We start from the raw sequence: 15,979 nt of genomic DNA, 5'->3' as shown, positions 1-15,979 counted from the left end.
GTTTCCTCTTAGTGCTCACTGTTAGAGGAACTATTTAGTCTGAAACAGAAACGAGAAAAATTACACTACAATTTCAAACTTCTATAAGGTGATCACAGTATTATAAATTCTAAGTGCAGAAAACAGTGTGACAAACAAAGATATGTTATGACGAATGTGCGAATAATTTTTGAGTCATCTACGCATATAATTTCTCTGTTTTATTGATTATATTTCACATTAGTACATCTTGACATCTTAATTTATTTTTAATAACTACAATTTGTGATAACATATTCTAAAATTAGTTTTTATTTTTTAATTAAATCAAACAGTTTTTTCTCTATTTTAGCACTAAAAATATAAATGGGAACATAATTTACTAGTAAAGTATGATAAATTAATTAAATTTTAATATAAATATTAATAACTAATTTCAGAAACTAAATTATTTAATATTTAACGAAATTATTGTTTAAGTTTTAATATAGATGGTGAAAGTTAGTTTATTTTCTGTCAAAGAACAACAAAACAATATAACATCGTTAACAAAGTTTAACTGAAGACACTGCAAACTTAAATTGCATGCTAAGTGTTACAGACATGGCTAATGTATTCAACTTTACTGTTAATGAACCTTCCTTCAACATGCCCTCAATCCTCTTTCACCTACCTTACTCGCACCAGATGTTTCTCTCTCACTCATGTCAATATATCTATTTCAGTTTTTGTTTACATATACTATTACGTATGTAGTAATTATTAAATTAAATTAAAATTTTATTAATTATATATAAATAAATTTTTAAATTATTTATATTATTTCTTTTCTTTAGTTAATTTATTTTTAGTAATTTTTTTTAGATAAATTTCTATTAACTGTTTATTTAAATTTAATATTATAAGCTTCTTTAAATTACATAGGATACGATATTATGAAGTTAAATTAAGCTGCTTACTGTAAAAAAAAAAAAAATAATCATTAAAAGATGGTTAAAAAAATACGGTATTAAGTTTCCTTTTACGTATATGAAAAGAGTTTAGAGAAAAATTTTTAATTTATTTTATAATGGAACTGTGTAATCTTGTTTTATTTTTAATTCGCTGAAGTATCTTGCATTCCATCAGGTACTAGTTCTTATCTAAGAATTTTAGAAAAAATTCTTAAAAGTCATTCCTACTAATTATTTTATTGAGTGTTTTTTTTTCCATTGAAATGTGTATTAAACCTAATCTTATACGCGTATTTTTTGATAAAGATTTTACAAAAAAATCCATTTCTGCCTTTTGTCTACTACCTCTTCTGGATAAAGACATGTTCAAGTTACCGTAAAATATCAACCGGCGATACTTCTTTAACAAAAGATAACCGGTGCAAGTGACATGAAATTACTTCATCTGATGAAGGCATCGTTTTCAATTTACTGTAAAATATCAACTCGCGATACTTCTTTATCGAAAGATAACCGGTGCAAATGATATGAAATTAAAATTATTTCATATCAAATAGCAATCAAACGAAAGTGATATAACCCGTCAGTACGTGTCATTGTGATCACATGTGTGTGATTCATAAAAAATGTCCATCGGCCAATAACACCAAACACACTCCTATCTCTGTTGCCACTTCTCTAGTCCAAGTCTGTTCCTTCGTTTTTCCAGTCGCCTATCAATGCATTCGCTAATTTTGAGGTCCAGTGGCGGCACTCCAGCAACCACAAACACTGCGTCAATTGATGAGAGGCTCCTGTATGCAGAAGCGATTCGAAGTGCCATCCTCCTGTGAACCTTGTTGAGCACGTTCCTGTGCCGTATTGTAAGGGTTTGAACCAAACTGGACTAGCATATGAAGCAACGGATCCCATAACTGTGGCCAACAACCTCTTTATGGATGCTCGTGGGCCTCCTGTATTCTTCATGAGTTTGGAGAGAAAAAGGGAATCTTAGGTAACTTTTTTTGCTAGTACATTTTTCAGTGGAATTTTTTTCAGTTTCTTCCATTTAACACAGTAAACGTAGAAAAATGAAAAAAAAATCTTTGTGGATAATTTTGTGGATGAGGGAACAGAAAAAAAGTTATCGATTTTTTGAAACATTTTTCATGTATCATAATTTTTCCACTATACTTTTTATTTTGTATAATATAATTTAAAAAAAGTAAAGTAATTTCTATTTCTTATCTTTTTTCTATATATGAATTTAGCAATTATGCTAAATTCATATAAATTGCTGTACAAAATTAAAATGATTGTTACATTTACATCTGATCAATGTTGCAATCTATTGATTTATATTTTATTTATAAAGATTTCTCAAGTTATTGATAATCTTGCAAACGTATATCTAATATTACCGTTCGCCAAAAAAAGAAGTAATAACAACGTGATAACAAGACAGAGTCGAGCTTCAACCATTTTATGGAATTTTGGCATTTGAGTTCAGTTTCAAACTAAATTTGTTACACAAAATTATTATTTTAAATATTTATCAATCGAATCATAAAAGCTAATACGTGATAATTGCCTGTCAGATACGTTCCTCTTACATTATTCAATTCTGATTATATTTTGATTCTAATACTGTACAAAAGATTGCACAAAATGTTGATAAATAAAAACTAAATAAATCAATATTTTTACGTTTTAAAAATTTATTTTAATTTAGAAGAGGGATTTTTTTAACTAAAGAAATTTGTGTAAACCTAACTGACAAGGAGCTCGCTATTACAAAAGTGGATAATTGTAAAATTTTACTATATACGAGTAATTCCCTCCAAATTCTACAGATGATATTAATTCAAGATCGAGAAGATAATTCAAGTATATGATGTAAATATAGTTCGGTTTATATATTTTAATGGTAAGCATGAATTCGCCTTTACTTACTACCGTAGTCATTAAAATATATAGGCACTTTATTATAGGCTATTTAATTAATGCTGCCCCATTCACAAAATAAAACAAAAAATATCTGATGTGAACACCACATGACTTCCTTGAACGCCTATTAAACTACATATACACATTTTTTTAAATGAAAAGTACATACATTTTTATTTAATTAGTAACTTCTGATAGTATCTCATTTTTTTTTTTTATTGTTATTGAATTATTATTTATCGTAATTCTTTTTTTACAATCAGAGGTTAATAATTATTAATAAATCAATATATTTAAATTAAAAAAAAAAAGTTAATAAAGAGATGAAGTCTATTTGAACCGATGTGCCTTTCCCTTGTGAGATCCAAATATTTCATTAATTAGAATTTTATTTGGCTGCAACTCTGGAACCGATGAAAATAAGTACCAGTTATGATATATCGTTGAAAAGTTCCCAATGAGAGCTTATTACTGAAGTTAAGAAAAAGAACAAAATTCAAAAAATTTGGATTTTGGGCTTTTTGGACACTTTTGGTCGAGTCGATTGCAATCAAAAGAGGAGGTGCACAACTAGATGTTACAACAGTGCTAAATCAAAAATTTCCTACGGCTAATCGTTTTTGAGTTATTGGGAGATACTTTCGTACGTACAGAATGATAATTCTTCTAAGGAAAGGGATATAAATCCCCATTTTATATATTTCTACATTTTTTAGTTAATTTTTCATTAAAAAAAATTTTTTTTCAGTTTATTTTTTCAATTTTTTTTGCATTTTATTGTTTTCTAACGTGCATCGTTGTTTATATAGATCAATCATAAACGTTGAAAGATTTCTTATATATAATGTTTCTTGTATGAATTTCTGTACCGGAATTCGATGAATAAATAACTGTACAACTTGACGTCTGAGCTAGCATCGAATTAACTGGAATGTAATCTCGGCGACTACAATGGTAAGGATTAATTGAAGTAGTAAGGAGTAAATCCGTACAATTTACGTTGCGTATTTAATTTTATTCCTCGGAACCGAAAACGTTGGCTTTTCTCTTCATATACTCTTTATCAATTACATACTTAAAGATATCTTTTAAGAGATTTTTCAACAATCTTTTTGAGTTTTACGTTTTGACATAAAATATTTTATTTTAGGGTCAGAGAATCGATTAAGAGATGTCCCAAGATATCATCAGTGGTTGAGGAATTACCTACGTTTTTCTCGAAAAACGGCGATTAAAAATTTCTGAAAAATATACTAAAGAAAAGGTCTCGAACAATACAAAAATTATAAAATCGGTGCATTAATACTAAAAGGAATATTCTAGGCTGGAAATAACCACTCGTAAAAAAAATTATTAAATACTTTGAAATAATTGAAGGTATAAGTAGTATAACGTATCAAAAAAAAGTTAGTACACATCGAAATGGAAAGTCTCCAATAGATTAGATTAATATTACAAATGGTACGATGTTTCCTTGAAATTTCCATGTAAGAAAAACATTTTTTATGATTTGTTTTTTTATGTAAAAATAAAACCCTGCGCATATGTTATATTTTTTGTTTTTAAAACGAGGTGAGTATGTGTGTTTGTACGTGTACACTAGTGTAAATATGTGCTCATGCATATGCGTATTATTCATGATTCTAAACAAAATAAATTTTGTTTCATTATTTACGTTTAAGCTCAAAGTTTTCTTTCTTTACTGAAGCAAAGAAATATGTTGTTTTTGTAAGATATATTTTATAATTTATATACTGCTATAAAATACTCTGTTCTCTTAGTTTTCTTTTCCTTTTTTGAATTAAAAGAAAAGATTGGTGGAAATATTAGAGATATGAGTGAAAAAAGAATATAAAAAACACAAAAATAAAAATACGTTATCATTTTTCTTTCTCTTAATATTTACGATATATATTTAAGAAAGAAAATAAAGAAATAAAGTTGAGGAAGAAAAGAAGTAATGAAGAAGGACAATAAAAAAAAAAGTTTTTAAAGATATAAATTTATTGACCTAAATGATCTCAAAAAGATTTAGTTTGAAACTGCAATAATTCCATGACAAACGGTTCTCTCTGGTTTTTAGAAAGTTTTGATGAATTATCTAAGATTTATTCCTGTAGAAACTATAGCTGTGACCCAGGGAGATCCATTAATATTCGTTAGTTTTCTCTCCTCTCCCCTTCTTCATTCTATTATTCCTTCTTCCCCCTTTTCTTCGTCTAGAAAATATCTTAATGAAGCTGCATTACCTAGTGTTATTCCTTATCGTTGTCTATTTATTTTTACTTATTTATTATTCATTTTCATCTTCCATTTCTAGTTTTAAAGGATCTACATTACCTCATATACATCATTTTTCTATTATATATTTATAAAATTCACGGATAATAAAAAATTTATAATTTTTTACTATAATGAAGCAATGTAAATTTATAATGTAATTATAAGACTGTCCCTGTTTCTTTTATTTTTATTATCTATATGACTATAAAACAAGTTAAACACAATAAATAGTTCATTTTCCTGAGAGTAATGATGTTAATTATGTGATTAATCTTGTAGTGAACCAGGATAATATAATTTTCACGCTAAATTACTTACATATTGATCGTTTTTATTATTCTAATTCCCACAGCATATTCGGCTAAGTAAACAAATTCATTTTTCTGAGTAAAAACTTAGTACGTAATATTTTTAGAAAAGATTGGTCAAACATGTCAGTTTTTTTATTCATTTAATCTCTCACAAAAGATATTTTTTCTTTCTTTTTGGGCGAACCTCCTATCTCACCAACCCCTCAGAAAAGATTTTTTTATACATCTGCAGTTCCCCCCCCCTCCACGAAGCCGGACACGCAACCAGGAAGCCGGGATCATTCTCTTTGCATGTCATGCCTCAAATGAGGAATTTCCAAAACGGAACTCCACACTGGGACTCCGGTTTTGACGCCTCGCCTCTAATGGGGGAACTCTCAAACGGATTCCCCACCGGGATTACGGTCTTAAACTCCCCTCAATGGCATCTCAAAGGAGTTCCACACGATCATTAAAGGTGGAAGACCGAAGCCTCCCACCCCTCCCGGGTGAAGCTGTTCTTCAAAGACACCATGACGTTACTATGAAGACGCAGATGGACCCGTCTTACATCCTCGACCTCCGAGCACATCGAGACTCCTGCTTACAATCCTTACGTATATGGCCAGCCTTACTACGCGTAAAACAATGGCCACTTCTATCTACGCCATTACAGAACTTGGCCTTGTGGCTTGGACTCTAGTATCTAAAGGTGAGTTCGTTGGAGGCATGCCGCGTCACTCGACAGGCCACCCACGCAATGCGAACACGCTCGTCAGACAACAGTTTGTCCGCAAGGATGGGGGCACACCTAATGTTATTACTTGCGTCGAGCCGTAAGAGGGCCCCATTGATAAAATATCTATAGTAACCGACTCACCAATGATTTTACGAATTTACCTGAGAAACTCATTCTGCGTCGTGAGAGCATCCTCCTACCACCCCTTCCAGCCAGGACCGTAATAGCACTCTCCTTTTTTTGTATGTACTGCTGAAGCAAGTACCCTCACAAAAGATTTGCCAATGTATATTATATTTGATTGACGATTTATTGATATTTGATTGACGACTGAAATCTCTTACAACTGAATATTGTTGGAAAATAAATTGAAATAATTATAACTTAAGAGTTTTCCTGAGCCCAATATCGAGATACGGTGCACAAATAAGGAGGACTACTTGTAATAGTGACGTTGAAATAATTCAACGATTGCAAAGCAAGGTGCTCAGAATGGTATAAAGAGATGAGGAAATTTTTTAGTATAATTAAGCTGAACAAGCATGTTAATCATCTGGGGCTGAATCTACTTGAAAATAGTGAGTAAGACTGAGGAGGCTACATGTACTGGACCTCGCTGATCTTTCTGAGGGCACGGATGATCATTGGAGAACATGACCCGTGGGATGATGCAGTGGGTATTTCATCAAAGTTACTTTAAAATTTAAGAATCTATCCTGGAATTTGACATATGTTGGAGCAGGTACTTGACTCTGAGTCGGCGATTCTGATTCTCTGCTAAGAGTTCAGTGTCTTTATTCTTTTGTGACTGTTGTTTTTATCTGATTTTAATATTTGTGGTTTTACTTGGATGACTTTAATATTTTGTGACTTTATTATTTGTTATCTGTTGTCTTTGTTTCGTTTGTGTCAAAAATGTTACTTATGGTCGCAATCTTTCTAGTGATCAGTTGAAGAGAAAAAAAAACATAAGAGTAGACATTCAAAACTTTATAGCTTCCAAGAAAGTAATTCTCAAAGCCATTTTGGATGTACGGAAGTCAAATATATGGCGTAGTAAAACTTTCATTGGCTATAACTAGTTTAACGTTTTTCAATCAAAATTCTCTTAGCTAAATATATACTCCAAGATACGTATGTATCTAATAGAATGTTGCACAATTATTTGGGTGTCAACCGGCATGTTAATGACATACATGAAAATTTTACCGTCGATTTATTAGCAAAATTAAAATTAGTAGAAGGCTTTCGATCCGAACATCATCGATTTAACTGGAATTCTTGGAAGATGACTAAAACGGTTGACTCAGAAGAGAGATGTATTTAACAGTAATAATGTAATCAGTAACAATAATAATCTACAGATAATCTATATATAAGATAGATAAATATATATAATAGATTATTTTATGTATATATATATATAAAATTTAAAATGAATGTAATGCAGTGAAATACATTTGCATTATTTTCTAATTAAATGTGATGTGTGTTCGAGTTTCAGGATGATTATCAGATATACATAAAATTATCAGGACTTTTTACGTTTGTTGATTACTTTTAAAAATCGTATAGGTTTTTTTCTTTTTAAATCCGTTCTAGTCTCATAGAACCACGTATGAGCTTCCAATTATAATTTTTCCTCTGATTTTTTTTTCTCCTTTCTTCCCAATATTTTCTGATTCTACATATATGTTCCTCTTTCTTTCTTTCTTCACTCCATTAGAAATTCGGTTTTGTAGTTTTCTCTTCAATTTGAGGGTCCATTATTCCTTTTATAATAATCACTCCTATTTTCTATATCTTTAATGTTTATATTTTCCTTTTTCATATCTTTCTTAACTTCTTTAAACCAGTTTATTGTTGTTTTTTGTTTTTTTTAGAATATTCTATCTTCTTCACTAATCTGTCTGTATTCATCTTTTAATAGGACCATTAACCTTCTCTTCTTCCATGCTGTTTATATTCTTTAAATTTTGTGATATACATCTTTATTGTTTCTTAATTTATATTCTTCATTTACTTCAGAATCTTTCTTCAAATTTCCTTTTCCTTTTTTTCAACCATCTCTATTGCTTATTTCTCCCTTCGTGGTAAAAATTCTTCAGCATATAATGCTTCTGGTTTAACTACAGTTTCATAATGTCTTATCTTGGCATTAATAGATATGGCTTTGTTATTATATATATTATAATCATATCTAGGTACATTTTTTTCTCTAATGTATACGTTACAATCTGTTCAAGTAAACAATACTAATAAACTAGTAAATTTCCCCCCATGGCCCAATGAAATGATGGATATGAGATGTAACATAGGTGTAGCGTTGTACAGACTCAGATCGATCATTCCTGAGAAGTGTAGTTAAATTGAACCCCAACCACCATATTACACCGATCCAATGTCTAATATTCAAATCCGTATAAAAGCAACCAACTTTTACTAGGATTTGAACATCGACTTTTAAACTCGGCTATTAAACAGCTGATTTGTAACTACGAGTTAACCACTAGACCACCACGGTAGGCTCTTAGTTATTGAAGAGATGTTTTGTTGGTAATTTTGAAAATGAGCATAGCTTTAGAGTTTTTGATTCAAAAGGTTGTGTTACTTCAGATAATTTACTCTTGCACTGTGTAAAGAAATTATTTAAAATATTAAAGCATTATTAATCGTAGGACTTTTAATGGATATATTGAATTATAGTAACTTTTATACTGCATTATTTACGCTTTTAATGAAGACTTGTAATTTCTTCTCAACTACAGTACTTAGAGAAATGAGACAAACTAATATTGAGTTCATTAAAAATTTAAGTTAATCATGATGACCCATTTTTTTATTATTATTTTAACAGATTTCTTTCAGGCAACTAACATTCATACTTATGAGAATTTATTTACAAGTAATTTCAATTAAAAAACCTCTCAAACGTCAGAAAATTATTTAAATTAATAAAAAAATAATAAACATGATAATTTTTATATGTATTTTATGGTATCTTGATCTTCTATTTCCAGTAGATTTATTCATAAACTGGATTAAATTAAATTTTTAAATGAATAGTCGTTTTGTTTACTGTCTCTTTTAACTAATAACTATTGTCCTCTTTTGTAAAATGTGGGACATTGTATAAACTTATCCAATTGTATTTTAAATAGTACTTATAAAAATCTATTTACATTCATTTATTTATTATTATTTTTCTTTTTTTTTAATATAAAAATAAATAAAATCAAAATAAATATTTACTAATCTTCTGTGAACATCACGATTCTGCGTGCAACAATGGCTGACAGTACAATGTATTTATATGTACTATATATGATAGTAGCCTTTAGTAGAGAGAAAGATATATAAATAAAAAGAAAAATAATACAAAGCAAAAGAAAATAAATTTAAAAAAAAATGAATAAAACGATTGTAAGAATAAGATAGAAAAGGATGGCAGGATTAAGGAGAATAGAGTATTTATATCATGGCAGTGGAATCCGGTTCTTAAAAAGATTGCGGAGTTGTAGAGACCCACAAACCTGTAACAGTTTAAATAGTCGTATACTTAAACATAATACAATAAACAACGTTTAAACAACATAAATATCTCTTTTATTTATTTATATTAAGCTATTCATTTTCGACCCAAAATATTTTTTCTATTTTACAAAACATAAAAAATACATATGCAGGGTGTTTGTTTTATTTTAATTACATTTTTAATGTATTTTTCTGTAGAAAATATGTACGTTTCTGTTTAACTACAAGAAACATAGTCGATTTTTTTTCGTAGTCAGTATTATTTACTAATTAATAATATAAATTTCGGTTAAATTTTTTTTCTTTTAACTGGTGCATAAAGAACGAATGAAAAATATTGTAATTTATACTAATAAAAAGATTGTGTGCGTGCGAGCGTAACGCTAATAAAAATCGAGCAAAATAGATGATTGTATTCTATTAGAGGACTAAAACTGAGATGGTAGCACCAATTGGCACTTTACCCCAAAATTGATTCGAAATTATCGATGGGGGTATGAGGGTGGTATCAGAGCATCACGCGAGAACCAATCGATCGATTGCTTTAAAATTTTCAGGACACACATTAGTGGCATCCCAGGAAATAAGCCGTAGTTTGAGGCCCTAGCCCCTTTGGGGATATGACGGGGGTATCAGAGGATCGCGTGAGAACCAACCGACCGATTGCTTTCAAATTTTCAGAATACATTCGTGTTATCCCAGGTAATGTTTTAAGCCATAGATCGAGGCTCTGCCCGCTCGGGGGGATATCGCAGCTTCTGGGTATAGAACGAAAGAAACGTTTGAGGAAAGAGAACTTTTCAGACTTTAATTGTTATTTTGCAGTATTATTCTCATAACCATCATGATAACAAACACAATTCGTTTTCCACAGAGGCTAGATTCTTTTCAATTTTCAAACTCTTTGAAATAAAAGGTTGAAACATTCAGAAGAATTTATAGATCAATATACCCTTCCATTTTGCGAAATAATAAATTTTTAAATAGAATATATGTTTTAGGTTTGGTGTAAATTTTCGTTAAATTCTCAGGAATGGTCGGCCTGATTGTGTACAAGAACGCACCTGATTTACACGTCATATAAATCATTCTCCTCTCATTGTAACCAAGATTTATTTTTTGGGGTAATGTAATTTATGAACAAATTTTATTGTAAAATTATCATTATATATTTAAATAAACCAAAAAGGAATTTAAAAATTAAAAAACGGTACTTTTTTTCTTCTCCCTATCGCCAAAAGTACCTTCTAAGAAGTTTGTTTTGATTTTCCTCAGTTTACATTGTTAAATGGAAGAAAATGAAAAAATCCACTGAAATATGTACAACCAATAAAATATTACATATGATTTCTTTTTTTTTGGGGGGGGGTTGAAATTGTGATGAAAGTTTATTGTAATATTATTATTAAAAGTAAACCAAAAATAGATTTTAAAAAATTCAAAAAATTGATATTTTTAAACTTTGATCTACTATCCAGTACGGGGGGGGGGGTAATACTATCCAGTATTACCCCCAAATTAATCATTTCCACTACAACGCCAAGAAAGACATAAAAAAATAGGTTAAAAAATATGCAATAAATAAAAAGATAGCTTTTTAGATTTCTGGGGAAGGGGAGTTTGGAGGTAAATTTTAAAAAAAAATGGTAAGATAAGCATGCACACATATACTGAGCTTAATATAAAGGGGGATTATGTTTGCAAAATTTTGAGAATTTTGACCCCAAAAAACAATCTTCTCCACCTCCTGGAGGTACTGACTGCTAGAATTTTACCAAAGAATTTCCCCATATATACACGAGCCTCTGAACAAAATTTCATAAAAATCAGTTTACCCGGTCAAAAGTTATTAAGCTGCAAACACGCCAACACACGTATTCATAAGTACGTAGGAACATTATCCCCACCACCACTTTTTTGTTTTTTGGGGGTACTTGGGGCATGGCATGCCGAGAAAAAACCCCATACCCATTTTCTGACTGATTACTATACTTTCCTTATTGCAGCATAGTTCCAGATCTATGATACCAGGAAAGTAAAAAACGTATAAGGAAAATTAACTACTCAAACAAAATAAATAAATGAATAATTAACTAACTAAAAGACTAATTTATTGTAAAATAATGTATTTGTGTTTTTTGGCAATCTATCAAAGCAAATTTATTCGAAACCTAAAAAAGTGTGGTTTTCTTACTTCCAATTATTTTTATTTTCTTGGAAACAGTTAAGATATAGTTTTAAATTTGTTTAAGGTCAAAAAACTTGTAAAACCATTCATTTTGCTGATAATTGTGTCCTAAGAATTTCATTTGAAATTCATTATACCGTTAGAGCAGAAATCAAGGTCGTTAATTCGGAAATAAAACATTTTCCAGATATATATATATATATATAATTTATAAATAATAACTTTAAAGATTTGTTTAAAATTATAAAATCTTACTGTTACATTTTGATTTGTTTTTAGAGTCTAGTTTCTTAATATATATATATATTTATTTTTTTTCATCAGTAGAAAATATTATTTTCGTCTCTTCCTGAGATATTTTATACAAATCATTAAGAATTCTTACTTTCTTAAATATTAAATGATTATTCAACTCATTTTTTTATTGACAGTATTTTTAATTACAATGAAATTCATTATAAATATTAAATTAAGAAAGTTAAATTAAGAAAGTGTATTAAAATTTATTGCTCTTTTTTTTCTTTTTACTAAATAAGAAAAATAATGGATGAATACATTAGCTTAAGAGAAGGAATCTGTTTAAATAGAATGTCACAGTAAATATAATTAATTCTTATTTACATACATACCTTATTATTCTATAACCTACACTTGGAGGGTCATAAAACCTGTTAAGATAATATTTGTATAATATATCTGTTTAATTAAATTTTTAATTAAAAACATAAATTATAATTAATTTACAGAATTTTACTTGTATTATTTATATAAATTATTATTTTTTAATTAAGTATACACGAATATTAATGTATACTCAACTTGCGATTTAAATATTTTGTTTACAAAAAAACAAAAATAAATGTATAAAACATTTTAAACTAAATTAAAATTAATTTATAATGTATTATAATTTTTTTTTAAACTTATCAAATATCTATTTTTAACTTTATTTTTAAATCTAAAATGAATTAAAATAAATTTTTTTTCTTATTTTTAATTTTCTAAAATGAATTGGAATTTTATACAATGAATCGGCTTAAACCAGTAAAAAAAAAATTATTACTTTTTCATTTTAGGTACAATAATTTTTTCTTAATTTTTCTAAAACGAATTAATTTACATTATTTTTACAAAATTATTTTTTTATTTATTTTATACACAATTAGAAAACTTTCGTAACTATACTCTTTTCGTTTTTTAAGGCATATTTTTTACCAGTTATTTAATTTTAACAATACTTTTTTTTATTTTTGAAGGAACAATGTATTTCTATGGAATAATTATACATTTTTCCAATAAACTTCAGTGTGAAATTTGAGTAAAAAATAAAATTTCATTATCTGTACAAGTGATTTAAATTTTTCATCATCATTGCTTAGTACTTGTTATTTTTATAGTATAATGAATCATTGTGATATTCAAAGTATTTTTTACTTTTTAATAAAGTTTAAGAAAATTTCTTGGAAAACTTGACAAAAAAAATTCCTGAATTCCAACCAGTTAACACTCCTTAGAAGTCTCTTAATGGCATTTATTAAATTTATTTTCACATTTTCATTAAGATCATGGTTTCTTGTCTCCCAGTTTATTTTTAATCAATTTTTTTCCATTTGGCAGTTTTTTTTTGTAGGTCTGTTAATATGATAACTTAGTCGTCCTCCGTGGTGCGAGTGGTAATGTATCGGCTTTTCTTCTGGAGGTTCCGGGTTCGAATCCCAGTCAGGCGTGGCATTTTCACACGCCACGATTAGTTATATTCATTTAGTAAATGTATTTGGAATTATAGTGTCCTGAATGATTACATTTTCATATCCCAATTACATTTCGAGATTATAGTGAACAATTGGTAACTATACATTTTTATTAAAATAAAACAGGTTCAATGAAGATTTAAGTTTGTTTTTACTTTTTACCCGAAGAAAAGTGCGGTATTATTTTCGGTCCCATGGTTAAAACAGTTATATATTACTGTTTGGATGCAATTTTTTAGACTATTTATTTTAATTATATATTTACTTTAATTAATACGGAAAATTTACTAAAATTGATTATTCAGTCCACCTATCTTTTTTTGTTTAGTTTTAAGACTTTTATACTATTTTATATAATATATTTCATAGTTATATTTTAATCAAAAATAGAACGAAACTGTATTGTTAAAGCTGAATATTTTCTTTTGCAGGTATGTGCAGTTCTTTATACTAATCGTAAGTTAGCCTTTTATGATTTTTATTATTCTATTTAAGACTTAAATTATTTGATCAGTTTAATTATCAATATTATATTTATACTCGATTAAAAGACACTTCTTAAATACCTGCTTAACAATTAAACTCTAAAAAAAAATCAAATTTGACAAATGCTTTTATCTTGAAACGATCTATTTTATGATATGAGGCAATTATTTGGAGCTTATTGTAAATAACTTCAGAAACTAGCTGTGAAAAAAAAAACATTAAATTATCATTATTTTTGTTTAGGGTTAGCCTGATCCGATGCTTTTTACCCTAAAATATTTGTTTTTCAATGCCTTTTAAAATGTCACATCCTTACTTTTCCATTTAAAATCTTCGAGTTAGCTCTCCTGAAGGTTCCCTACGTATATGAGATGTGATGGTCTTGTACTGAAAAATAGACGGTTTCGGGTATTTGCTAAATTTAATTTTTCTATGTTTAAGGGTCGAAAAGTTATTTAAGTGTCTTTGCTTTACATGGTGATCTCCGTTAAAAGAAGTTCCAAAAAAAAATGCCCAATCTAAATAAATGTTAAATATTCATATTAAAACTATAGGAAATTGATGTCCTTTAATTTTTAAATTACTTAGAATAATATAAAATGTAATGAAAGAAAAATAGGTAATTTTCCATAATTAACTGATGTTGGTAAAAATCTGCGATTTTAATTCATAGATTGTGATTAAATAGTTATTATAAAAAAAAAATATTTCAAATGCCCATTTCCCTGGCAAAGTGGTAGCGTCTTGGCCTTTCATCCGTAGGTCCCGGATTCGAATCCCGTTCAGGCACGGCATTTTTCTTACGCTACAAAATTTCCATTTCATATTCCCACGCACAGTCATCAACCATGATCAATTAATGATAAAAAAGATTTAGTTTGTACATAATATCTATAGGACATATATATTTTTATATAGTCTGATCATGTTTCATCCTGTTTCAGTACCTTCTATTTATTGAATAAAATAAAATAAATTTCTATTAATAATAATATTAATAAATAGGCACAAAATTGTCATAAATTTTGCGGTCCACTTTATTTATTTGGGTGATATATCAACTGTTAATCAGCCGATGTGAAATGATATGTAATATTTTTCATAATAAAGAGGCTTAATATTTTATCTAATATAAACATAATTAGGTAAAGTAATATTCCTCGGAGCTATTACTGGTTGAAATTTCTAAATGTTCGCCATGTTTGAGAATCTTCAAAGATAAAAATTTTCAGATTTATTTATTTTGTTGGGCGGATATGCACTAAATTTCATTGAAATATCTCAATCCGTTCTTAAGATGTACATTTTTATTTAAAAAACGGAGTACAAAATTGCGGACATAGAGAAAATGAAGGATAGGACATTTGTCCATACTACGAGTATAAACATTTTTTTTTTATTTTGATGTCCTGAATCAGTCAAGTATCGCCAACAATCCGAGACACTTATTATATGTTTTTGTGTGTGTTTTATTTTTTAATAAATGTTATCCAATAAAGCACTGTTAGTTTTGATGTAAACGAATTTTTTTTTATTCTAATAATTCTTCTAATCAGCCTTCTGTATTCTTTAATTATCCATTTTGAACTCGGTCTACCAAAGTCTCTTCTTCTTCTTCTTTCAGGTGGATTTACTTACATTTAAATTGAATATAATATCCTTTTACGTATTGTAATTTCAGTAGTTAATTGTGAAATAAGATATAATAATAAATATCGTTTGTTTATATCATCTCAAAAATAATATGATATTTTTTACTTTACTAAAAAGAAGGATAGCCAACCAAGACTTTCTTTATAGTAAGAGGTTTAATCAGTTAATGAATACAAAGTAGATTGATTCGCTACTTT

This window comes from Lycorma delicatula, chromosome 4 (assembly GCF_047948215.1).
Source record: "Lycorma delicatula isolate Av1 chromosome 4, ASM4794821v1, whole genome shotgun sequence".
Lineage (NCBI taxonomy): Eukaryota > Metazoa > Arthropoda > Insecta > Hemiptera > Fulgoridae > Lycorma > Lycorma delicatula.
This window is presented reverse-complemented; position numbering follows the sequence as displayed.